This window comes from Dermacentor silvarum, chromosome 11, assembly GCF_013339745.2.
Source record: "Dermacentor silvarum isolate Dsil-2018 chromosome 11, BIME_Dsil_1.4, whole genome shotgun sequence".
Taxonomy (NCBI): Eukaryota; Metazoa; Arthropoda; class Arachnida; order Ixodida; family Ixodidae; genus Dermacentor; species Dermacentor silvarum.
In genome coordinates, this window is record NC_051164.1 from 28,298,894 (window position 1) to 28,323,986 (window position 25,093).

At 46.8% G+C, this 25,093-nt stretch overlaps 1 long non-coding RNA gene across 1 annotated transcript; it reads right to left on the reverse strand.

Moving 5' to 3' along the window:
- Positions 1-17,847: 17,847 nt before the first annotated feature.
- On the reverse strand, positions 17,848-22,860 carry LOC125941452 (uncharacterized). Its single transcript, XR_007464299.1, has 2 exons — positions 22,496-22,860; positions 17,848-18,052 (listed from the first exon to the last, which is right to left on the reverse strand). It is a non-coding gene; the product is annotated as an uncharacterized LOC125941452 (long non-coding RNA).
- Positions 22,861-25,093: the final 2,233 nt, after the last annotated feature.

A 25,093-nucleotide genomic window follows, 5' to 3' on the forward strand; every position in this document is an offset into this window, starting at 1 on the left:
AAAGCTTCAGCAAGCTGTCTTTTAGGGCTTCTTTTTGTTTTTGGTGCTTTTTCTCTCGTGGTGGCTTAAGGGAAAGAAAAGAAAATTGTACCTTATACGCACATTAAACAGCAAAGTTGCACCTTGAAATAGTGTGCAGTACTTACCTCTTCTTCACAGTGCCATTCTTCTTCATCGTCAAGCATTACACGCTTGAATCTCAAGCGTCCCCTCTTCACCTTTTTTTGGACTTCTGCTTCAGAAGCTGGAATTGGTCGATACCAAGCCATCAATACCTTCAAGCCCACTTAAATTAATTCAAGTAACAGTACTACAGCCCCAGCATTCCTAGTCAACTTTATTTCCCTTGAGCTTTAGTTCGCCCCGCAGTCATTAATATTGTACTGTAGCCACGTAACGTGGACGAAAACAAAAAGAAGGCAAACTCACGTGTCCACGAGGCCAAGAAGCCTAGGCTTTCGCAGCGCCAACGCGCAACTATGTGTATAGTAAAACTGTCCTCGACCTAGAAACCAGCTGCAGCTAAAGCACGCTAGGGGCTGTTTGTGTAGCTACGTTTGACGAAGCAGAAGAAAGGCAAGCGGTGACACCACCATTATCAATTATTGACGTGGCGTTTGCAGTTTATTCGTGTAGACCTCTGACGTTTCGCTATATATCACGATATGGGTCGAGACGCTATAGCACGTGCGTGCACATTGTTATTAGGACAAACATGTGCTCCAGGTGCCGACCGACTAGCCGCCAAGCATGCTGACTGACTATCATCAAAGCACTTGCGTCACAGCTAGTCGCACCACGTGCTCTAAGTGTCTTATACATAGCATGATTGCATAATATAAATAAGCACCCCAGCTGCCATTTGGGCACTGGTGATCATAAAAGTTAATTTACATGCCAGTACCATAACACACAAGCTTTTATGTATTTGAAGTAATTTTAAGAGACTGAGTGTACACTGCCGACAAAAAGCTTACCTCCTAGGTGAAGAATCTCCGCTGGGAAATATTCTGAAGTGCCATCTTTGAACACCCACTTCACCCAGTGCACCGTCGCCTTGAGGGGTTTTTTGTCCATGGCCTCCCCCATTTTGCGAAGTCGCGAAACTCGCTGGCTTCGACAAGGGCGCATCGCTTATCCTCAAGATACCTTACGTATGTGTATGTAAACATTTCCAAATTGCGAATAAAACTGCACTGCAAGCGCATCTGCATTTATAGCACCACCTTTACGCCGCCAACAAAACAACACCACGGTGACCGTAACGATGCGCATGGCACCAACGACATGAAAAAAGAAAAACGAAAACAAAATGCTGACAACGAGGCAATGCAACGATTAATTACAATGAGAAGTTAAAATACAATACGTTTCTCTGCATATATTTACTACCGTCTTACATGAAGTACAAAAGTTAATAATTTAATGGTGACATAATTTATTGTGATCGTAATGAAGCTGCTAAGTTTGACCGAACGATAGAGCATTGCTGGCAGCTATGGTGAATCATTCGTTTCGTTTTTGTCAGGGCGTGAGCGTTCAGTTTTCTTCGTTGCGCATCAGACAATCTCAAATGAGTGGCCATGAATTGTTCTAAACCGTGCAAAAAACGAGGCCGCTACAAGAAATTCTTGCACCCTGGTGCAGAATTCAAAGTGCCGAAGTCGACAGACAGCAGGCACCGGCTGGCGAGCGGGGCGGTAAGTAAAGACTGTTGTTCAACCACGCACCACGTGCATGCCAATGACGCGCACTAGCTAGCATGTACATGTACATGCAGCTCCCTTACACTTTTTCCTGTTTTCACATAAATAGGTATATCCAGCGGCCGAAAATCGGGCAGCCACGTCCAGGCCCGACGGGGAAACCACAAAAACGGCGGATGCTATCGCTACAACGCAAGGATACGCGCGAATTGATGCGTTGCTTTTGAATGAAAATGTGTGCATGCGCTCAGCGCGTATTTTTCGTTTGATTTAGATGTGTTGAACGTACCTTGCCTCGCTTTAAGTAATCGTAATTTGGTCGTTGAAGGTTATATAGTGAACACTTTTGCCAAATTGTGCGCGCACCCTGCTTGTGATACGCGTACCAGCTGCTCAAGATGTTTAAAATAATATAGTCCCCTGGCAGCTTGTCCAGCACATGGGTTTCAAGCTCACGGCTCGAAATCTCTTGCAGATCACACAACCAGATGCGGATGTGCCTTGCGACTCAAGTGAGGCATCCTATGACAGCATGGTAAGCAGCATTGACGCACACAAAATTTTTTGCAATGATTAGAAATTTTAGAGAATGGATAGAGCGCAAGGTAATTTCGCCATAGTGGTAAGAGGCGGTGCTCAATTATTGAAGCCTACCCTAAAGCAGCACATGAGTTTGAAGCTGATCTTTCACAGTATCTTGCAGAATGCACAAGAACTAGATGATGTATTTGCCTTGACACTCAAGTGAGGCATCCGGTGACAGCATGGTAAGTAACATTCATGCAGTCTTGCCAGACATATGTGTCTTTCAGACGTGCTAATTTCTAGTTTACCAGATGCACTCAAATCTTGCCAGCTTCTTGTTGAACATGTAAGCGCTTTACCATAAACTGCATAAATTAAGCTTGAAGTTGTTCTGTAATGACCTCTTCAATGGGATTCTTTTATAGAAACATGAAAGTGCTTTTGCCCTACTTCGCCACTGTAGGATTTTTGTGGATTCCTTGCTATCTAATTTAATGAAGGAAATATTGTCATTTATTAAAACAGATCTATTATATGTTTTGCTGTAACAGACATAAATGAAAAACTTGTAATAATAAATTGAGAAGTGGACGACATGAATGCTGTGGAAGACATGGGAGAGATGAAAGGATTTGTGTCCCTAGCTTTCATGTATCCTGTACCTTTTTTTTTTCATTATCATATGCACACTGTATAGGTAGTGTTGGCAAGACTGAGGATTACAGGACAAATTCATAAATAAACATTTTTTACAGGGTCATGAGCAACCAAAGAAGAGATGTCAGATGCCCCAGCCAACTGCAAATTTCACTGCCTTCTTTAAGGAAATTGTGGCAGCAAAAGTTGTAGTTCCGAAGGGAGACATTCTGTTAATGGTGATTAAATGTGCACTAAAAACAAATTTGTCCTTAACAGTGCTTTCAAACATCATTGGAATGATTAATTTGATGTTTGAGCAACCGATTGTACCTCACTCACAGTATATGTTCCGGAAGTTATGTGCTAATGTGAGGGCGAAAAGGGCATTTCATTTTTTTGTCCAACATGCAGGCCATTCTCAATCAAATGCTTCTCTTCAGTGTCTAAAGTGCAGCCATGTCATGGAGTTTTCCGCCATGGCAGATGCACCATTCTTTGTTCTGTTAGACATTCCATCACAAGTGCAAAAGCTCACCAAAGCCTGCAATATACTTGACCTTACAAAACCCTTAGATCCTGTGACACCTTCTCTTACATTACACATGGAAAGTTGTACCGTGATTTTGTTACCTCTACAATTGGTTCTGACAACACGGATCAGTTTTACCTTAAATACTGATAGAACACCCCTTTTTAAATCTAGTGGGACTGCCACTTGGCCTGTTCAGCTTATTATAAATGAGGTTCCAACGGAGCAGCCAATGAACAAGCTTGTGCTAGCGGCACTCTGGTTCGGCAAAGAAAAGCCCAAGATGAACTTGTTTCAAGACGCTTTTGTAAAAGCACTGAATAAGCTTGCAGAAGAGGAGTTCCTGTTTGAGCATGAAGGGGAACAAATTTTATTTAAAGCCTTTTGTAACTGCTCTGCTATAGACTCAGTTGCAAGAGCACGCATGCAGGGCATAATGCAATTCAATGGTTATTATCAGTGCAACTGGCGTCTGGAACAAGGAGAAAGAATTGCAGGGACGTTGAAATTCCCTGTGCAACAAAATCAACCAGTTGAGTGCACAGAAGAGCAAATGCTGCGGGATATGGAAACTTTGCATGGTGTTAAAACGGTATCACCACTTATAAATTTGCGACAGTTCAACATAGTGTCTGGATTTGTACCAGACTACATGCGCCGTATCCTGCTAGGTCTAGGACGTCAGTTCTTGAATTTATAATATGGCTGGAAGAAACTGAACGTGAATTTCACATAGGTCGCCACCTAAAAATTTGAAATTAACGGTTGCTCTGATTAGCACTTCCGAGAGAAGTTAGACGAATGCCCAGGTCCTTGAAAGAAAGGATGTGGTGGAAAGCCAAGGAGTTGGAAAACTGGATCCTTTTTACAGCCTTACGGGGCTTAAGGAAACTTTGGGAAATGTTGTTTGCAAGACTGGGCATGTCTTGTGGAAAGCTTGCATCTGCTCCTTGAGAAGGACTTCCACACCTGCGACCTGATACTTGCAGAAAAATATTTGTCTGAATTTCACATCGAAACAGAGATTTTTTATGGCAAGGAATCAATGAACTTCAACATGCACCAGGTCACCCACTTAGCCAAAAGCGCGCACCAATGGGGACTGCTGTGGTCCCATTCAAAGCTTTCCCATTTGAATCCGGAAATGGTTCATTGAAGTCAATTGTAAAAGCGACAAATTGAATTCCCCACCAAATCTGCCGCTTACTGCAAATGCAGAGTGCAGGCCATCAGCTCACAAAGCTAAATGAAGCACCTCGAATTCTGTCTTACTGTACATCATTTGATAAAACTGTAATCCAGAAAGCAGTGTCAGTGTCTGGGGATAGTTATTTTTTGGTAGAGGAGCTCCGTGTGCACAAAGGGACATATCGGTGCATAATCGTAACACGCTTTCTTGCGATGTTCAAGAATTTTCTCGGGTACTGAAAAAGAAGACGATCCTCACCAACAAAAAGTATGTAGAAAACAAGAAGACTAATTGATCTTGTGTTAAGCTTTCAAATTGCTCATAGACCATCATTATTTTGTCCTATTATCATAGGCCATCATCATTATGGGACAACTCACGAGCATATGTCATAGTCAGCAGGCTGAAGTGTTCTCCTCTGAGGTACATGTCAACATCCATGAGACATCTTTTGAAAGTTGTTGGTCAGGCCACATGAATGAAGCTATTTGAATTAGCAGTAGTCTGCAAAGTCTGTGTGTTTATTCAGCTCGATAAAACTTATATATCTCCTGTTCCAAGCTCTTTCACACTGTACTTTTACGGTGTCAACGGCTAGCGTTTTGGTGGAAATTGATTTGGTCTTGGACTTTTCATGTGTTGCTGGAAGCAACACATCGCGTTGACACTATACATAGCGCTTGCGCTGTCTATTTTTGTACATCTATGTGTCCGAACTTTGGCCACAAAGGTAGTAAGCATTATGCAAAAATAGATGGAACAAAAGATCAGTATCAAATTTTCTGTTAAATCAGGCAAAGGGGCCGGACATACATCCAACGTGAAAAGTCTATAGAAAGGATGCCTTGAAAACTTTATTCAAATGTGTCCGCATTTTTAGAAGTCTTTGAGGACACCAACGATGGTTCAAGGTCAGGGCGCCCCAGCACCTCGCATGAAGGCGTAAACATTAAAGGGACTAGCCACCAATTTCATAGTGCCTGTTTTTTTAGTGAGACAAAAAGTTTACATCTCAGAGTGTGCAACCCTGCAATGGTAAACATTTTGTTAAAAGTTTTTTTAATCTGCTGTGAGGATGTACTCATACAATTGAAATATACTATCAAAATGTGATAGTCTATCAAAATGTGATAGAAAAGCATGCTATTTTCGTTGTTACCACGAAGGCAGCACGTCTTGTTAGTGTGAACATTTTTGAACTTGTAATAAGCATATAAAAATTTAATGTAATTTATAGATTTGGATTTTAAACAGTAAGTATGGTGCACCTAAAGGCAGCCGACTTATGCACCAGCAATTTAATTGGATACATCTGACGTACCAAGGTTTCCGACCAGGTCGTACCACTTACCGCTTTTTGAGATTATCAGCGCCAATTTAAAATTATGATTCCATTTAAATAGCGAACAGCTTGCTCAATTTTCTCAATATAAATTATGGTCTTGTCATTTCCACCAACTTCTCATTACATGTTCTGGACAGTTTTGTGTCCCTTAAATTGTATGCCTTCTCTTGTGCTCACCGACCCCGGAATGTTTGTTACATCGGAAGCATTTGGTCTGATGAAATTGCAGGTGGCATTATGACAATTCAAAAAGAGGACATAGCAACAGCTGAAGCACTTGACCGAAGCGGACCTTCAAGGGTGCTACCAGCAATAGTATTAGTGGCACAAGCACACATGGTATGCTCGCAGGTACTTCCTTAGCTTGGTGACCTAAAGTGCACTCTAAACCATTAAGAAAAACTCAATTCTGAGGCTTAACGTGCCGAAACCAGTTGGCGTAGTGGCGGACTATTGATTCATTCAGACCACTTGGGCTTCTTTAACGTACTCCCAATGCAAAGCGTTCAACAAAAGAATGCAACTTAACTGCTCTGCAAAACGTTAGTAAGGCCAATTTTAGATGCGTCATCGGTTTCGTCACCTTGCCATTCCTCCGACTTGAAGCAACTCGAATCCGTCCACAAAACTTCAACTAGATTTACCTTCAGCCAATACGATAAGCACTTCTCATTGCCATTGCACAATCCGTCTCTCTTTACAACCATTGGCTCTTCAGGACCTTATCATGCTGCACAAGCTTGTTCTCTTGTCCTCCGACATAGATGCTCCAATCTCACTGATAGATTCCTCCACTTTCAAAGCACGTATAACTCGCCAACTAAACATTGTCCCATTAATGCCATACTTACATGTCAAATATTTCATGTGCTCTTGTTTATTCCACCGAGAGCATAGTACTGTAGCACAAATTGGATGGCTTGCTTAAATATAAGCCGACCAAAGAGTGTATACAAGAGGTTGAACAACACATTGTAGGTTAATTTCCCTTTTTTTTCATCAGTAACTCTTTGCGCTTGCACAATGTCATAAATTGTTGTTGTGGCAAATTTCCCTTGTATTTTGCATGGACGGTCTGCTTCACACTTAAGGCCCGTTTATAGTCCGACGTTCCCGGCGCGCGGGCCAGCGTCGTTTGCGGCCGGTAACGCAGCGCCGGTTACGCTGCGCCAGCCGAAACGCTATCTCCTCTATACTCCGACGCGCGCGCCGTTGGCTGTTATCTTCGGAGCATGCGAAGAACGATCCCAAGCCCGCGCGCGCTTTGAACGGCTGTTTATGACCGTCAGCGAAGCAAGGGCGAAGCGGCGTGCCATGTTTGATCACGTGGTGGCGCGTCCATTGCTTGCCTCCGTTGCCTCCTTGTTTATAATGGAAGTGTATGACCCCGGCGCGGCTTAGAAAGCCTCTATTTTGGGAGATATCGTAGACGGTAGCTGGGTGGACGACACAAAGCTTTGATTACAGCTTCAGAGAACATGTAGAAGCGCTTTCGAAGCTCCTTCAGCTTTGTCCTAACGGCGCGAGCCGCGTATAAGGTGGTTGTTCTAAAAGCGGGGCTAAATATCTATTCCAATCTATCTAAACATTCCGCTCATGAATTCAGTCAGGATTAGTGTGTTTTGCTGTTTGTTCTTTATTTAGCAAGTATTTTGAAGCAGCGGCTTGTCAGTTTCTGACTCAGTGAAGTCCCTCGGTGCAGCCACTATCTGATTATTTTCCGCCTAATCGCTCGCGCGTGTGCTCAGTTCCGATATATTTGTTCTTGCTGCACACAAGGCTTGAAACGTAGCTGTTTTGTACATTGGGTACCTTGTAGCAAATATATATTACAGCTAGTAACTCGCTTACTCTTGTGGACCGTCACGAAACATTCAGCTTCGACCTTTCGTGCGCCATAGGTGTAATCCATCATTTATTCTGCGTATACAGTGTGCATATATTCAAGTGTGCTCCCATTGACTTATTCTTGATACGTTGGCGATAGAGTTGGCGTAAGTTTTCCAGCCATTTGGGACAGATGTGTATAGATAACGTGCGCGAAACTTACTATGACAGGAAGCAGCGCTACTCCCTTTGTCACTGTTTAAGGAGTGGTACTCACTCTTGCCGACGTTCTGGGGATGAAGCCGTCTCTTTGAAGGTTAGCGATACAAGGCTGGCGGATGAGCAAATTTCTGTATCCTCTAGGAAAGCCGTACATTACGAAGTGCCGGTAATATGTTCGGACAGTTGCAGCAGTAGTCCTAGAACTTGGCCACACAAATTCATTCTATTCCTGAACATGCCAGTCACTATTATTGCAGCCAACTACTGCACACGTCTTCAATCCACATGACTCAATCTAGCATGATTGGAGCACAGTGTGTTAGAGAAAACTCACTTGCATTTCCGACAGCTGATTGCACAGAAGCAAGGTAGAAGCGGTAATGGTTTCGTATTCGTGCGCGGTCGCTGAGGAGAGGTATGGCGCACCGCCGTGAGCGCCATCTCGTTTCTCTAAAAGAAACTACTCCGCGAAAAGGGTCAGTAGAGGGGGTCATTTTCGCCAACGTGACGTAGCGCGCGCGCGCGCACGCTACGTCACGTTGGCGAAAACGACCTCCTCTATGGGAAATCTCGGAGCGCATTGCATCGAGATGCGGCGAGCGCCGGAGTCGGGCGCCGGAAGCAGCTCGCGCAGGCGCAGACGCTCGAGGTGCGTTATCTTGCGTCGAGCTGTCGACGCGGTTGGCGGCCAGCCGCGTCGAACAGTCGACGCGGTTCAAGAAGTGATTTCTAACTTAAATTTTCTTCTTGTACCTGCTCTTGCAGTGCTACTTTTATGACCACAGTATCTGTTAACAAATCAATAAATGTATTGCCTAATATACCGGGTATTCGAGAACACAATGTTGGCTTCAGGCAGAGAAGAATATTTCCAGCAAAAATAGACAAATTTTCACCAAGCTTTTAGAAATACATCTCTTCAATTAATCTCTACAATTACTCAATGAATCTGCTATCCGCAGCAATAACCTATTAATTCGGCTTCGGAAACGGCTGCATGCACGGATCAGGGGGTCCTTAGAGATCTTGTCCATTGAGTCAGCAATGGCGGTCTTCAGAGTCTTTTGTATTATGTGGCTGTTGGTTGGCCCCTCTCTCTCAACGACGCCCCAGACATAGTAGTCGAGCGGATTTAAATATGGAGAACTAGGAAGCCACAAGTTGGGAGTGACGTCGTCGTAGAAGTTGTGAACCAGCCACTCCTGGGTGACGCAGGCGGTGTGGGTGGGAGCCGAATCTTGCTGAAAGACATAAGGTCTTCCTTTCGAAAAAGTCTGAATCCAGGGCTTTACAACGGTTGCAAGCACCTCCACGTACGTGGCAGCATTAACTAGGAGTTCTGCAAAAAAAGTGGTGGCATGATGTCACCCTCGTTGCTGTGACGGCGAACAGTCATAGATGACGCACATTTTGTGTGCATCACTGTAGGCCCTTCATCAGGGGTTGCGAAAAGCCACAAGTCTTTACGGTGGTGAACGTTTTGGTCTTGGTCAAAGTCCTTTTCATATAAAAAAGGGAGCATTCCAGGCTCGTCAGGTATCTTCAGCTTGCATAACGCTTGGACCGGAGCAGACGATTCTCCCGAGTTTTATCGGACATGAATTGACTCCTCCTTGTGACATAGGAATGGTACCTCAAGTCCTCGTGCACAGCGAGCCTGGCAGTCGACTCTGCGACTTGGAGCTCCTTTGCAATGGCCCGGATTGACTTCCCTGGGTCGTCACTCACGATGAATTGCAGCCGCCGGAGAAAATTAGGGGTTCCGACAACGTCTGACCGCTGAATTTACTTTTTCCTTTTTGCCACAGATGCCACGTCACCGCCAGAAGACATCAGTTCTGTCTGCACCTTGTCAACCAAAGACTTCGCTATGTTCAGAAAGGTGGCAATTCCCAAGTCTCTGTGGTGTGCGGCCAGGGCAACGAGGACTGCATGCCGTTTCATTTCCTGCGTCAACCTGTACGCTTCCATCTTTGAACAAACTGCGCAGTATAAATGATAAGGGGTCAACCAACAAGAAGCCGCACGCCCAGATAGATATGATGAGCCTGCTGGTGTCTATGGCGATAAGCAGTAGTGTTCTCAAGTACCTCGCGCACCCGGTAGAGTATGTTGAAGGTGACTACACTGATATGTCTGATAGTTTGATAAATGATGTTTTTAATGTTGCACGAACATTTGGAATAGATCTTGTAACTGCAGCGCGCACACGAGAAACGAGGACAAAAAGGTGACCTTTTTGTCCTCGTTTCTCGTGTGCGCGAGTGACGGACAGACAGCGCCTGTCTGTCACTTTCACCTTTTTGTCCTCGTTTCTCGTGTGCGCGCTGCAGTTACAAGATGAATAGATACCAACTCGCCCAACTTTCAGTACTTTTGCATTTGGAATAGAATTAGGATGACAGAAGAGAAGTGAAATTCTACGTTGGAGTGATTAGCGGTAACGCAGCCAGCTGTGGAAGCAGACGACGACGACGAACGCGGGAGCAGTGGCACGAGCGCATGCCGACCACCTGTGCAGCTCTGAGAGCAGCTGGTTTTTTAGGGGCGAAGCTCCTTAGGGTGTGGGTCGTTCCCTCCTCTGTAGTAGTAGTAGTAGTAGTATGTAGCCACCTCAAGTTTATGAATTGCTCAATAGATGGCGTTGTGTGTCCATAGCTCCCTGTAGTTTTATGAAGTGTTCACTAGATGGCGTTCCGGTTCCGCTTCCACTTCCGGTTCCACTTCAGGTTCCGGTTCCGATTCCACTTCCGGTTCCGGTTCCACTTTGCGCGCGTTCGGTGCGAACGCGGGCAAAACGCCGACGACGTCGACAACAGTTCTGCGCGTTGCTGGTGCTGCTGCATGTCCAAGTTTATACAGCTGATAAAACTACCTTGAGTCGACCCCATGGCTGCTTCGCATACTACTCAGGGTTCCCCTACGGGAAGATGGTGTAATTTTCTCTCTCGTTCCCGACGCGCGCTCTCTTTATCTCTCGTCCGTAGCTGTGGTTTACCCGAATGATCCCCCGGTGCTTCGCCCACTCATCATCATTCACTTCGTGGATATGCTGTGTTTTTTTAGCATTACATCGCCTGCGTAGGCTAGCGTATACAAGCTTCGCTTGAAAACTCCTGATACAGCTTTCAGTTGCTCAATACGTGCTACATAAATGTGTTTTTCCGATCGTGAAAGAAGCCCGCGAATACAGGCATAATTGCCGCGCGACTGGCCGTTCGAGGCACCTTTACTTATGTTTACTGCACGAACTTATGTTTACTGCAATTCATACTGCCATTAAAGCTACAAACCTTTTTTCGTGTAATAGTGTCTTCTAACATGTCGTTATCGCATTCCTTGTTTCAACCTTGTGGCAAACATGTGAGTTTCGAAATGTTATGTTTTCTGTGCTGACGTTGCTGCGCACCAGCCAAGCCAGCTGTGCGCGCGCACGCTTTTGCACATTTGTTCGTGTACCCCTTTCCCCCACGGCTCCTGTGCCGAGATATCGTCTGCGTTCCCTTTCCCAAACCCTTTCACTACTGCAATATGTATATTACAGCGGTGCCTTCAGTAAATGTTCCACCACCAGCTAGCGTCTCGTTGTGCTGCTGCCTGTCGCAGCCGGTTACTACGCAAAATAAATAAATAAAACTGTCCAAGGGCAATATTATAGCCATTACGTCACGAACGATTCTTCTCCATACCAGCGTGCCTCACAATCTGATCGTAGTTATGACGTGTTAAATCCCGGAAACTATTTAAAACTACTTAACACGCCATCGTACGGCATAATGTGATCCGATCCCGAAGAAAGTGCAGTAAAAAATGAGTCTGACGCTCCTCCTGCATCCCTCACGTGAGAGGTGACGCGATAAACTTCGGTGCGCAGTGACTACACCCTTATCTCCCCCACAACTACGTCAGGAAGACTTTGCCTTTTATCGTCTTCAACCACAGGTTGAATCGCCTTCCATTTTTTCATTCTTGCCCCGCAGTCTTCTCTGCAGAATGGGTCAAGAATGTACACACATCCAGGGGCAAATACTGGATGGCCCATTTAAAGAAAATAAAAAATGAAAACATTGAACATAGTGCGCTGTAGCATTAGGGGGTCCCTGTATTTTACAGGTCTTAGTGAGCAGACAATATATTGCCGCAAGCATTGCGATACCAAAGACGACCGCCACATCCTAACCGTGTTTCAAAGAGCCGCCACACCGCAAGCGTCAAGCAAAGCACCGCAAGACAACGCTTGGCCGGTGCTGACAGACCGGTGGCTCGTGCGCGAGAATCGTACGACCGGCACGCGACAGGAGGCGACAAAGAGGAAAACGAGGTTCGAAGAAGTGAAGCTCGAGGGACGATTTTGTTGAGTGTACAACCTTTAGTTGACGGGCACAGGTTCGCGCAGAATAAATTAGTTTTTATAAACACTGCTGTCGGAACTTTTGGTTACATATCTGGTGGAGGTGCGGTGTATGATTCCAAGCCCCACACGCGCCAGGGAAGGTAGCCCGGATCCCTGAAGTTTGGAGCCAAGGGAATTAACGCCTGTCCACCAAAGGACAAGTAGCCGCATACGAGGTGAGGCCCCCGAGTTTGGTCCTCTCGTCGATTCACCAAGGGCAGCAGCGGCAGTCAGCCTAGGAGCCAGTGTGATGGCTACTCAAGTGATCCCTCCTCAAGTCGTCGTTGACTCACCCCTAACGCCAGAATCCTTTCACGGAGACACATTCGAGGATGCCAAGGACTGGCTCGAAAAGTTTGAGCGTGTCGCCAGATGTAACAGTTGGGACAAAACAAAGAAACTCCGGTATGTGTACTTCGCGCTGGAGGAATCTGCACGCACACGGTTTCAAAACCACGAAGCGTCGTTATCATCGTGGAACGACTTCCGGCGAGAGCTGCTTGCAACGTACCCGAGCACGGACCGCAGACAGAGGGCAGAAGCCGCTCTTTAGGCGAGGAACCAGCGCAACAGTGAAAGTGTGACCATGTACATTGAAGATATGTCCCACCTCTTCCGCCGAGCCGACCCAAACATGGCTGAGGACAAGAAATTGCGGCACCTAATGCGCGGTGTGAAACAGGAGCTCTTTGCCGGCCTGGTTCGTAATCCGCCCCGCACTGTAGCCGAATTTCGATCAGAGGCGACGACGATGAAGACGCTGCAGCAGCGTGCGAGGCAGTGCAACAGAGATGTAAGCGTCGCATCATTTGACGTTGGGTCAGGAGCCCTCTCCAACAACATGGACATCCTACGCGAAATGGTGAGGTCCGTCGTAAAGGAAGAGCTGCAGAAACTTCAGCTGGCCCAAAGCCCTCCTATGGTGTCCCCACTTGCCGATGTCATACGTGAAGAAGTCCGGTAAGTAATTTGTGAACCAGAGCCTCAGGTACGGCCCCTAGCACAACCGGAGCGTCAGTCGCGGATATCATACGCCCAAGCTTTACGGCAGAACGTTCATTGGACGCGCTGACTCTGCCCGAACTACCGCTACGCCCCAGGTGCTTCCTCGCAGTATGCCGCCCATGCCGGAAGAAAGACCACGTAAAAGCTATGTATGGCGTACTCCCGACAGGCGTCCCCTCTGCTACCACTGTGGCGAGGCTGGTCACCTGTATCGGGAATGTCAGTATCGCCGAGTGGGACTCTGTGGCTTCTCCGTGAATGCGCCTTGCCCTCGAAACGGTGAGCGCCCTTACGAGATAGAAGCATTTTTATCTACGCGCCGAAACATTCCGTACCCCCAGCAACATGAGCCTCGATCGGTAGCGCCTATGCGTTATCGGTCGCCGAGTCCGCGTTCGTCCTCCATGTCACCGAGGCGTCGCTCACCAAGTCCGCGACGGGAAAACTACAGCCAGCGACCTGTGGAGGCAAGGCCGCTGACGCCTGGAGAACCGAAGGCCGTCCATCGCCAATCCGACAAGACGACGGCAGTGACGAAACGACGAACAAGTGCGGTGATGATGCCGTTACTTCTGAGTTGCGTGTCATCATCGACGACTTCGAAGTGACTGCGTTGATAGACACTGGTGTGGACTATTCGGTTATTAGCAGTATACTCGCCAGAAAATTGAAGAAGGTATTGACCCATTGGACCGGATCTCCAATACGTACAGCCGGGGGACACTTAGTTGACCCCGTAGGAATGTGCACAGCAAGAATCAGAATTAGCGGCTTTATATACGTGAACAGCTTTATTGTTCTTCCTGAGTGTTCCCGTGATCTGACACTGGGCATGGACTTTTTGCAAACGAATGGTGCAATTATCGACTTTCAAGAATTTCGCGGGTTGTTTTCTTCAGAAAATGCTGTTGCCATTTCTGATACGAAACAGCCACATATTTCCTCTTTGCGAATTGTGGATGACCACGTGACAGTGCCGGCGCTGTGCAGTCTGACTGTTGTTGTAAGGAGTGACGTATTTCGTGACTACGAGGGACTTGTAGACGGAAATATCAGGCTGCTACTGGAAAAGCAAATAGGCGTAGCAAGAGGCATAGTTCACCTGCGTAACGGATGTGCGGATGTCCTCTTGACTAACTTTGGAAATGAGGCACAACAAGTGGCGAAGGGAACAGCCATAGCGTATCTTCATGACTGTGCACAACTTGCGGATGTGTCAACCCTCGATGCAACATCACCAGCTTCTGCCTGCCACTTTAGACAGTGTCCTTGCCTCTATCGATATTGACCGACAGCTGTCATCACCACGAAGAGATAAGATTGTGAGCTTGGTGACAGAGTTTGCTGAATGCTATTCGACTTCATCGAAAGTCCGTCGTACTCCCGTCGCAAAACACCGCATTGTAGTCGAAGAACCTGCAAGACCAGTACGCCAACACCCGTACCAAGTGGCTCCAAAAGAAAGAGAGGCGATAAATCAAGTACAGGAAATGCCCAAGGACGATGAAATACAGCCATCCAATAGCCCGTGGGCATCTCTGGTAGTCCTGGTCAAGAAGAAGGATAACACCCTACGATTTTGTGTTGATTACAGGAAGCTCAACCTCGTCACGAAGCGGGATGTTATCCACTCCCACGCATCGACGACACCTTGGACAAACTACGAAATGCCTACTTCTTCTCTTCTTTGGATCTCAAAAGCGGATACTGGCAGATCGAAGTGGACGAGCGAGACCGCGAAAAAACGGCATTTGTGACACCGGATGGTCTGTACGAGTTTAAGGTGCTTCCATTTGGTGTGTGTTCTGCGCCCGCCACCTTCCAGCGGATGATGGACACTGTTCTCTCCGGACTGAAATGGCAGTCGTGCCTCGTCTACCTTGATGATGTGGTGGTCTTCTCCACTACATTCGAGCAGCACCGTGCAGTTACTGAGAGCAGTTCTGGACGCTATTCGCACGGCGGGGTTGACCATAAAACCCGAAAAATGCCACTTCGGCTTTCGCGAGCTGCGCTTTCTCGGACACATTGTCAGTGCTGAAGGCGTCCGCCCCGATCCTGAGAAGATCACTGCAGTGGAAATGTTTCCGAAGCCAAGAGACAAAAAAGCTATTAGACGTTTCCTGGGACTGTGCGCCTACTACAGGCGTTTCGTAGAAAACTTTTCTAAAATCGCCGAACCACTCACGCGACTGACAAAAGAAGATGTCCCTTTCGTGTGGGAGAAAGAATGAGAAGACGCATTCTCTGAGCTACGATGGCGTTTGCAGAGTCCTCCTATACTTGCCCATTTTGATCAAAATGCCGAAACAGACATCCACACCGACGCGAGTAACGTTGGTCTCGGAGCTATACTTCTCCAGTGGCAGAATGGAGAAGAAAAAGTCATCCCGTACGCAAGCCGTACCTTATCGAAAGCTGAGACAAATTACTCAGCTACAGAAAAGGAATGCCTGGCGGTTATAAGGGCCATCAGTAAGTTCCGGCCATACTTATATGGCAGACCGTTTCGAGCCATCAGCGACCATCATTCATTGTGTTGGCTGGCGAACCTCAAGGACCCTTCTGGAAGGCTCGCTAGATGGAGTTTGCGTCTACAGGAGTATGACATCACGGTCGTTTACAAGTCCGGTCTCAAGCACAATGACGCTGATTGGTTATCACGCGCACCAATCGAATCGACGTCACTTGAATACGAGCAAGATTTCCCATTCCTTGGGGCTGTGAACACGGCGGAAATGGCTCATCATCAGCGTACTGATCCGGAATTACTCCTGCTCATCGAGTACCTGGAGGGTCGACAAGTTAAAGTGCCTTGAGTTTTCGTCCGCGGATTGTATTCGTATGTCCTCCGGAACAACGTCCTCTACAAACGAAACTTCGAGCACAGTGGTGAGACGTTTCTACTTCTCGTACCATCATCGCTGCGAGCCGAGATCTTAGAAGCTTGCCATGATGACCCTGCAGCTGGCCACTTGGGTGTTAGTAGGACTCTGGCGAGAATCCGCCAGAAATATTACTGGCCGAAGTTGATGATTTCATTGCAACACTATGTCAAATCGTGCCGAGATTGTCAAAGACGCAAAACACCGCCACTCAAACCAGCAGGTTTTCTGCAACCGATACAGCCACCAGGAGCGCCATTTGAACAAATAGGAGTGGATTTACTTGGACCATTTCCCGTTTCAACCTCAGGAAAGCGGTGGATTGTGGTAGCAACCGATTATCTGACCCGGTATGCTGAGACATCTTCTCTTACAAAAGGAAGCGCCATTGAAGTGGCTCAGTTTTTTGTCACACACATAGTGTTACGACATGGCGCACCCAGGGTAGCCATAACACACAAAGGAACAGCTTTTATGGGCCATTTGATGCAGTCTGTTATGAAACTAACACATACTGCTCACAGAAAAACCACAGCGTACCACCCGCAAACAAACGGCCTGACTGAATGGCTCAATAGAACGCTCGCTGACATGATCTCAATGTCCGTGGACGTAGAGCATCGGAACTGGGACAGTATTCTACCATATGCTACCTTTGCGTACAATATTGCAGTACAAGAGACGACACAGTTCACGCCAATTGAACTTGTTTACGGTCGGACAGTAACAACGACACTAGACGCGATGTTACCTGTAAACAGCAGCGAAGACGACCGTAACGTTAGTGAGTACATAGAAAGGGCAGAAGAAGCACGGCAGTTGGCAAGGCACCGTATCTTACAACGGCAGTACGTCGACGTAAACCGGTACAACCTAGGGCGAAGAGAAGTGACAAAGTGTGGGCATGGACCGGAGGTGGGTATATCCCGGAGACAAAGTGTGGGTATGGACGCCTATACGTACGCCCGGTCTTTCGGAGAAGTTACTGCGCCGTTCCTTTGGTCCCTACAGAGTACTTCGCCGGCTAAGTCCCTTAAACTACGAGGTAACTCCTGAAGGCCAAGTCTGCTCCACACGACGCAGGACTCGCCCAGAGGTCATATACGTAGTACGAATGAAGCCTTACCATGAAAGGCATTGAATAACAGAATTTGCACATGCGATCAAGTCTAGCACCGGCCATTCTCTGACCACTGTCCCTTTAAAGCAGTTCGCCTCTCTAGGCCCTATCGACGCATCGGGACGATGCTTCTTCGGAGGGGACTAATACCGCCAGCATTGCGAGACCAAAGACGACGGCCACATCCTAACTGTGTTTCAAAGAGCCGCCACACCGCAAGCGTCAAGCAAAGCACCGCAAGACAACGCTGGGCTGGTCCCGACAGACCGGTGGCTCGTGCGCGAGAATCGTACGACTGGCACGCGACAGGAGGCGACGAACAGGAAAACGAGGTTCGAAGAAGCGAAGCTCGATGGACGCTTTTGTTGAGTGTACAACCTTTAGTTGACGGGCACAGGTTCGCCCAGAATAAATTAGTTTTTATAGAAACGGCTGTCGTAACTGTTGGTTACAATAGGCTCAGACTGTGTGCAGATATTTATTTTTGATCCGCCGAAATGTGGTGCGCTTACTGGCACTAATTTGTGGGAAGAGCATACGTAGATTGTATAAGCAGGTTGGGTGGTTCTTGACATCGGCGCGCACATCAAACTCTTATATATATCCAGAACCATATCCTGCGAGATATCGATTGACCACCAGCAGACAGCAGCAGCCGCGCCAAACCCTGCAAGGTAAGGGAAAAAGCTTTACTTTAATGAAATACCTGTCCTGTCAGTGTTTACCATGTATAACAACTTACCACAATATAGCTAAAACATTATGCGTTTTTTTTTTTCAGATCCAGGGCACTACAACGGCGTGCATCATAAGTGATCGAAGAAGCACCCTAAGCAATCGCCATCTGAAATTACTTTCTGATTCATGCCACGGTTAACTCATCGACCAAGCACGTCGGAGATGTACAGCCTAAAACTACTTGAGGACGTAAGTATAGGCCAGCTGCTGAAGAATTTTGCTGGATGCCATCGCGCAGTGACTCTGGGAAACTTAATATCAAAACACATTGACAAAAACAAAAACTCTTAAGCGTTTCCGTACAGAATCAAACGATTAGCACATCATATTTTTTTTGTTCGCAGAGGCGCGAGTGAAACTCCATGTTTTGCTAATAATGATTATGTTTGGCTTCTCCATAGATGGGGGTCGTGACAAATAGCCAACTAGCCAGCTCAAGCTAATAAGGGTAAATCTAATTAAGCTAGTCAAGCTAAACTGCGACCCATGTCGGCATAAGAAAGGTCCGTTGAAGAGCGACGCATATATTCACATTGTGATATATACTCCGTCGCCAAAGTTCTTGCGATGGTTGGCTTCGAACCATGTTTCCTTCAGCACAGGCAGCCCGATGCGCTACCCTTTCGACCAATTACCTACCCAGTGGCCAAGGTAGGCGGGAAAGCGGTTAGATTCAAACGTACATAGGTGTATATATCTATAGTTTCCAAACATACATAGTTAGGTGCATAGCCCCGGGAAAATGCGTGAGCTACCTTAACAATCAATGCTAACACAATAAAAATTTGGCAGAACGCAGCCTCACGATAAATGTCGACGGTAATGCGTTTAACATTCGAACAATATAACGACACAGCGTACTGCCACCGTCAAAACGAATCCCGCACTGTCGAAACAGCAGCGGAATTCTATTTTCGCTCTTGCCTACGAACACTCGGCCCGATCTAGCGGAGCCGGTGCGAAGCCTGCACGTAGCACCTGAAGTTCATGGCGCACCGGCACTGGTGCGTGCGAACGCTTAGAAACGCGTCGTGTGGCCACCGGGCTCCCACCTCGCGCACTTTCTTTCTTAAGCGAAGCTTTATAGGCTCACAAGTGTCGGCGGTGGTGGTGGTGTCACGCAGAAAGTGGGCCGGTCCTGGTGGTAGTGCAGAAAGGATCCAAGCACAATGACACATACTAGGGACAAAAAAAAAAGAAAGAGAAACAGAGAGAAACAGAGAGATAGAGAGAAAGAACGAGAATGAGAAAGGAAGAGTGTGAGAGACAGGAAGAAAGAGAGGGAGAACAAGAGAAAGAAAGAAAATCACCAGGAAGGTCAGACACACACAAGAAGCTTCGTTTACGCCCATTTTCTCGACAGAAGAAGGGCTGGTGCTTTTTTTTTTTCTTGTTTACACGCTGCACCAGTGTATCGGTTCCGCAAGGAAGTCCTCGCGTAACCTCTGAGACGACAAGCGTAGCGCCGGTGCCTGCGAACGCTGAGAATTCTCCCCGCACTTTGCGGCACACGAAGTGACACATACTGGCAAAGTTGGCGAGAAGTTCACTGAAGAGCCACACATACGCAATGAATTCATGGCGCATCTCACTAAAGCGTTGACGTGAAAGCTTATTAATTGAAAATCGGCCATACCCAATGCATTTGCGGCTCTGCCTACCAAAGCGCAGTGTTGCTTAATTGAGGACCCCCTGTGAGGTGAGTTTCATATCGCTCAGAATGGGAGAAATTTAAGGGATATTTTTTGGCATTGTAGAGCGGCAAATTCTCAGTGGAACATACCTAGTTAACCTTGCTGGCATCCGCAACGGCTGTATGTGTCAGGGCGGCAGACATCTACTGGCACATACACCAAGTTGGCATCAAAGAAGATCATGGAAGACCCGCACAAACCGAGTGGCACACAAGTCAACCTCAAAGATCTTCTTAGATCCGTGCTACCTACTGAGTCAGTCATTTACTGTGACCCATATCGGCATTTATGTACAAAGAATTTACAGAAGAATAAAATTGGGTTGGAGTGCATACGGCAGGCATTGCCAAATCCTGACTGGGAGCTTACCACTGTCGTTGAAAAGAAAAGTGTACAATCATTGCATTCTACCGGTGCTAACATATGGGGCAGAAACTTGGAGGTTAACAAAGAAGCTCGAGAACAAGTTAAGGACCGCACAAAGAGCGATGGAACGAAAATGCTTAGGACTAACGTTAAGAGACAGGAAGAGAGCGGTGTGGATCAGAGAACAAACGGGGATAGACGATATTCTAGTTGACATTAAGCGGAATAAATGGAGCTGGGCAGGCCATGTAATGCGTAGGATGGATAACCGGTGGACCATTAGGGTTACAGAATGGATACCAAGAGAAGGGAAGCGCAGTCGAGAACGGCAGAAAACCAGGTGGGATGATGAATTAGGAAATTCGCAGGCGCAAGTTGGAATACGCTAGCGCAAGACAGGGGTAATTGGAGATCGCAGGGAGAGGCCTTCGTCCTGCAGTGGACATAAATGTAGGCTGATGATGTTGATATCGGCATGATGGGGGTTCAGTGAAGAGCGGCACATACGCATTGTCACACCCAAGTTGTTCCGACGGTTGGTTTCGAACCCTGTTCCCTCAGCACAGCTGCCCGTTTCGCTATCGATTTGTCCGCGAACTACCCAGCGAGCCGGGTAGGCAGGAAGACGGTTAGACACAAACATGATTAGGTACCAACATACCTGCAAGCATACTTCACCACCGGGAAGCGCTTTAAATACCTTAAGCTTGCCAACACCCATTAAAAGATCCCTTAAATTTCTCCGATGATGGGTGGAATGGAGCCCACGTTCCACGGGTTCCTCAAGGACAGCGATACGTCGATTTAGGAGGCTGCGCCAGAATTGCACTGGGTATGTGCCGCTTTACAAGGAACGTCTTACACGACAACGCTTTAGCGAGCTTCTCCATGAATGCAATAGGTATGTGCCGCTCTTCGATGAACTTCTTGCCAACACGGGACGCTGTGCACGTGCCACTAAGTCTGCGATTCTCAGCGTTCGCACGCACCGGTGCTCCATGCTTCTTCTCATCTCGGAGGCCACGCGCAGACTTCTCGGCAGCGCCACTGGATGGCGCCACTTTTTTCTAAACAAGCACGAGAGAAGAGCCAGGCTGCCGCACGAAACGTTTCTCAGCGGTCGCAAGCAGCGGCACGCCATGCACTTGGGACGCCATGCACAAGCTTCACGGCCGCAGCGGTACATAGCCCCGAATGTTCTCGGGGAAATCTACCGAGGAGTCCGTAAGAGGAGTCCCGCTGCGCCACACGCCTCCTACAGAACTCGATTTCGGCGGTGTCAATATGTTGTGCTGTTATATTGATTCAATAGTAAACTCATTACCGTCGACAGACGTCTGAGATGGGTTCTGCTGAATATTTCGAATTATAACTTGACGCTTTCTACGCTTTCGTATTTTTTCCTGGTGCCAGAAGCCATCCTATCACGATTAGGCTCGCTGACGCGCATTAAAGAATGTCTATTCCGACCGACATCGCACAAAACACTCCAAAACTTACAGCGCATACTTATGCGCCAGTTATTGTGTCACTGTATCGCTTTGTCGACAAAACTAGAACTCCTTTTTTCCCTGATGTATGTTACAGTATAATTTGGTTCGCAAACTGACGCTTAATATTTCATCGAGACCGCTCCATTTGTGCAGAAGACAGAAATATCACGGGATATTTGCACGCTGCTTTTTGTCCGCGCACCTTCTTTCTACAGGCAGATGCATTACAGGCAGTAAATCTGAAAAGTAGAAGCGCGTGCTATGATACACATCAACAGTAGTTCTTGTGGATTTTCTCTAGCACATCCGGCAATTTCGTGTTTTCTTCCTAGAAGGCGAGGTATCTTTACTTTATCAGCCATTGTGCCATAATGACATTCATCTATATTTTTGTTGCCATGATTTCTGACCCCATAGGAACACAACGTGTAAAGTACCACCATATTATGTTCTTCTGCGCTGCCGTGATTCATTTTGTAATTCCACCGTGAAATTTAATAAGTGACTCAGGACCGGCAAGGCTTTGCTACCCAGGTATTTTCTGGCAGCACGTATTGCCATCGTGATCGTTACTTTCTTTTACTACAATAAGTGTCTAATTGCTCGAATAACGTCAGCCATATCTCTAAATCACGTAATCAAATCCAACAGAGGTATCCTAGACACTTTGCTAGGCATTGGTTATTGCGATCGGTTGCGATGTGTGACATGCTTCGTGGTAGACACGAATTTCCGGACCTTAAGTTTTACACTTGCTACAGTGCACTCACCAATTTGAACTCGCAAATAAATCAATAATGTGGGAAATGGTTTACGTACAGATATGGCGAACAGCGATGTTTGCCTTATTTTCTTCAGCATCAGGTCTATCGAGCAACGCCGCTATGTCGATGCTGTCGCTTCTGTTGTGGCCTTTCGTGCTTTTCGGCCTTTCTAGTCGCACGCATTGTTTCTTTCGCAACTTTGTCGCTCACATTTTTGGGACCGAAATTCTTTAAAACGGCTTCTCTCTTGCTGCGAATATTCCTTGCAGCATGAACAGCTGTTCGTGCTCTCGAAGATCCCGCTCCCGGACTGGGCTCTGGAATTGGAAGGGCCACAGCAAATGAAGGACATCCTTTTTTGGTCACAAGGCAGGAAAACACAGCAAGAACGGTTGCAATAAAGAGGCTGTAAATCCTCATCGTACCCAGTGCACCTGCAATCTCGAATACACTGTTTTTCTATTGGCGGCGCAATAGTGCAGGTTTACATAACGCCAATAGAGAAAAAAAAACTGCACTAGATCGTTCTTTCGCTGCCCACACAATACTTTCTTGAGTCTCTGCGTTGCGTATATTACATGTAGTTTCAATATTTTTTCTTATTCCTTTATTACTGAGCATGTTTTAGAGCAGACATCTACGGGATCGAGATGTATTGCAGGTGGGTCAGCTTGAGGGGAGAACATATATGTGAGTAAAAGAAAAATGAGTGGTGCATTACGCAGTGATTAACAATGTTAAACTTTCCCTTGTGCTATTCTAAGTATGCATAGTGTAAACATCAATCACAATACTGTATTCCTTAAGGAAGTGTAAGAGTGGATAGGATGTCTGTATCGCACTAAAGCATGTGCGTCTAGGTTGCTCCTTCGCGAGCTTCCATTGGGCGGACACGGCACAGAGAGCTTTCAAACACTGTCCTTTTATTATCTGAGCATACGTCACCAAAGTGGTTTAACGTTTTTTCGCGATACAGTCGGTAACACGTTATGTTTGTTGTTTTGCTTTTTCTAGCATGAGATACAACGCCGGCGAAATATGGCAGACATGCTAAGTGCAGTTTATGTCAGAGGGCGGCTTGCTCTTCAGGACTGTTGGGAAAAAGTTTCATTGTTTTCAAGCTCAAATTTCTATGCTATACAAAAGGCACATGAATGCAGTCAAAGCGCATGCGTAATGGTGTGTCATAGATACAATGCACGAAGGATATTCTCAAAAGCAAAGTTCACACCTATCATTCCTTGGGGTGTGTACTCGGGAATGGCGGCTGCATTTTGATGGTGGCGGAATGTAGAAATGCTTGTAGACGGTGCATCGCGTGCGCTTTAAAGAGCCCCAGGTGACCAAAATATTTCGGAGTCTCCCACACAGGCGTGCCTCATATTGACATCTTGGTTTTCGCGCATGAAACACTACCCTGAATTCATATTGTATTATAGCAGTCTTAACTCCATTAATATATGGTGCCCCGTAATGTACGGTAGGTCTTTACAGGTGTCTGAAAAAAACTACTTACATAAGCACTATTTTACTTTTAGGGGCAATGCGTGCCTCTGGATAATACTACTCTGCCACCGAATAATTTTGGGGCTGCATGATTAACGCGTTTATCAAAACAATTATTTCCAAACATTTACTCCTTGCATTTTGATTGGTGTGACTGCTTCATTTTTTAATCATTGCATGTCTTGTCTGATCAAACAGTAAGCCGCAATGCTACTTTGCCGTTAAAGATCTGCCTCAATTTCTATTAGTTAGGCCATTTTATGAGTTAAGCACAATCCATTTACCCAGCTGGACTTGTTCCGTTTCACGTTCAGATGAAGATAGAATGTTCACCTACCGCATACTGTAATGTATCGTCTGCATAATAAAAAAAAAGGTTGCTGTTTTCATCTATACTTCGCAATGTTGTAGTATACAGGTTAGTACAAGTATACTAAGGATGCTGCTTTGCGAAATATCAGGTATGTTTGTTATTTTTTTTTCGGATGAATAACCGCAACCTTTGCGCATTGATTTCGAGTGCTAAAAATGTCACAGTTTCGCCCTAAGGGCGAAGCAATGAATGCGATAGCAACACAGCAATGTCATACGAAGTAAGGTGAGCGGCCTTGGTAGCAATATGAATTGTAGTAAACATGAGCTGATTAAGTAAGCAGGTGTGCTGCGGCGTAAGTAGACCGACATGAAGAGAGACTCAATGACCACGAGAAGGCGCGTGTGAAACGGTGGTGTTGATGAGAAGCGCTTACCGTGGGCAGCGCGTGCGAAGGGACACACCTGTAGTGCTGCACTGCCGATCTGGGCAGCATTGCATGTGTAGCGTGCGTTGGAAAATGTGGCCCGACTATTACTAACTGAATGAACAAGCGTGGTGTGAGTGCGCACAAACAAACATGAATAGATCACACAGAATGACTGCAGCCAACGACTGTCAAAACGCTGGCAGCGGACGAAGGTACGTGCGGTCTATCGATTCAACGGAAACTGAGCGGCGCATGCACGGCGCATAAAGGTCAGAGCCGTGTGGAGATAACAGACGGTGCGGTCGAACGAACGACGAGCGCGGTTGTTGGCAGCGTAGAAGTGAGCCCCCCGCCTCCCCCCCCCCCCCGCTCTCTCCGGCGCTGGCTTCCCGCTTCCTTGCTTG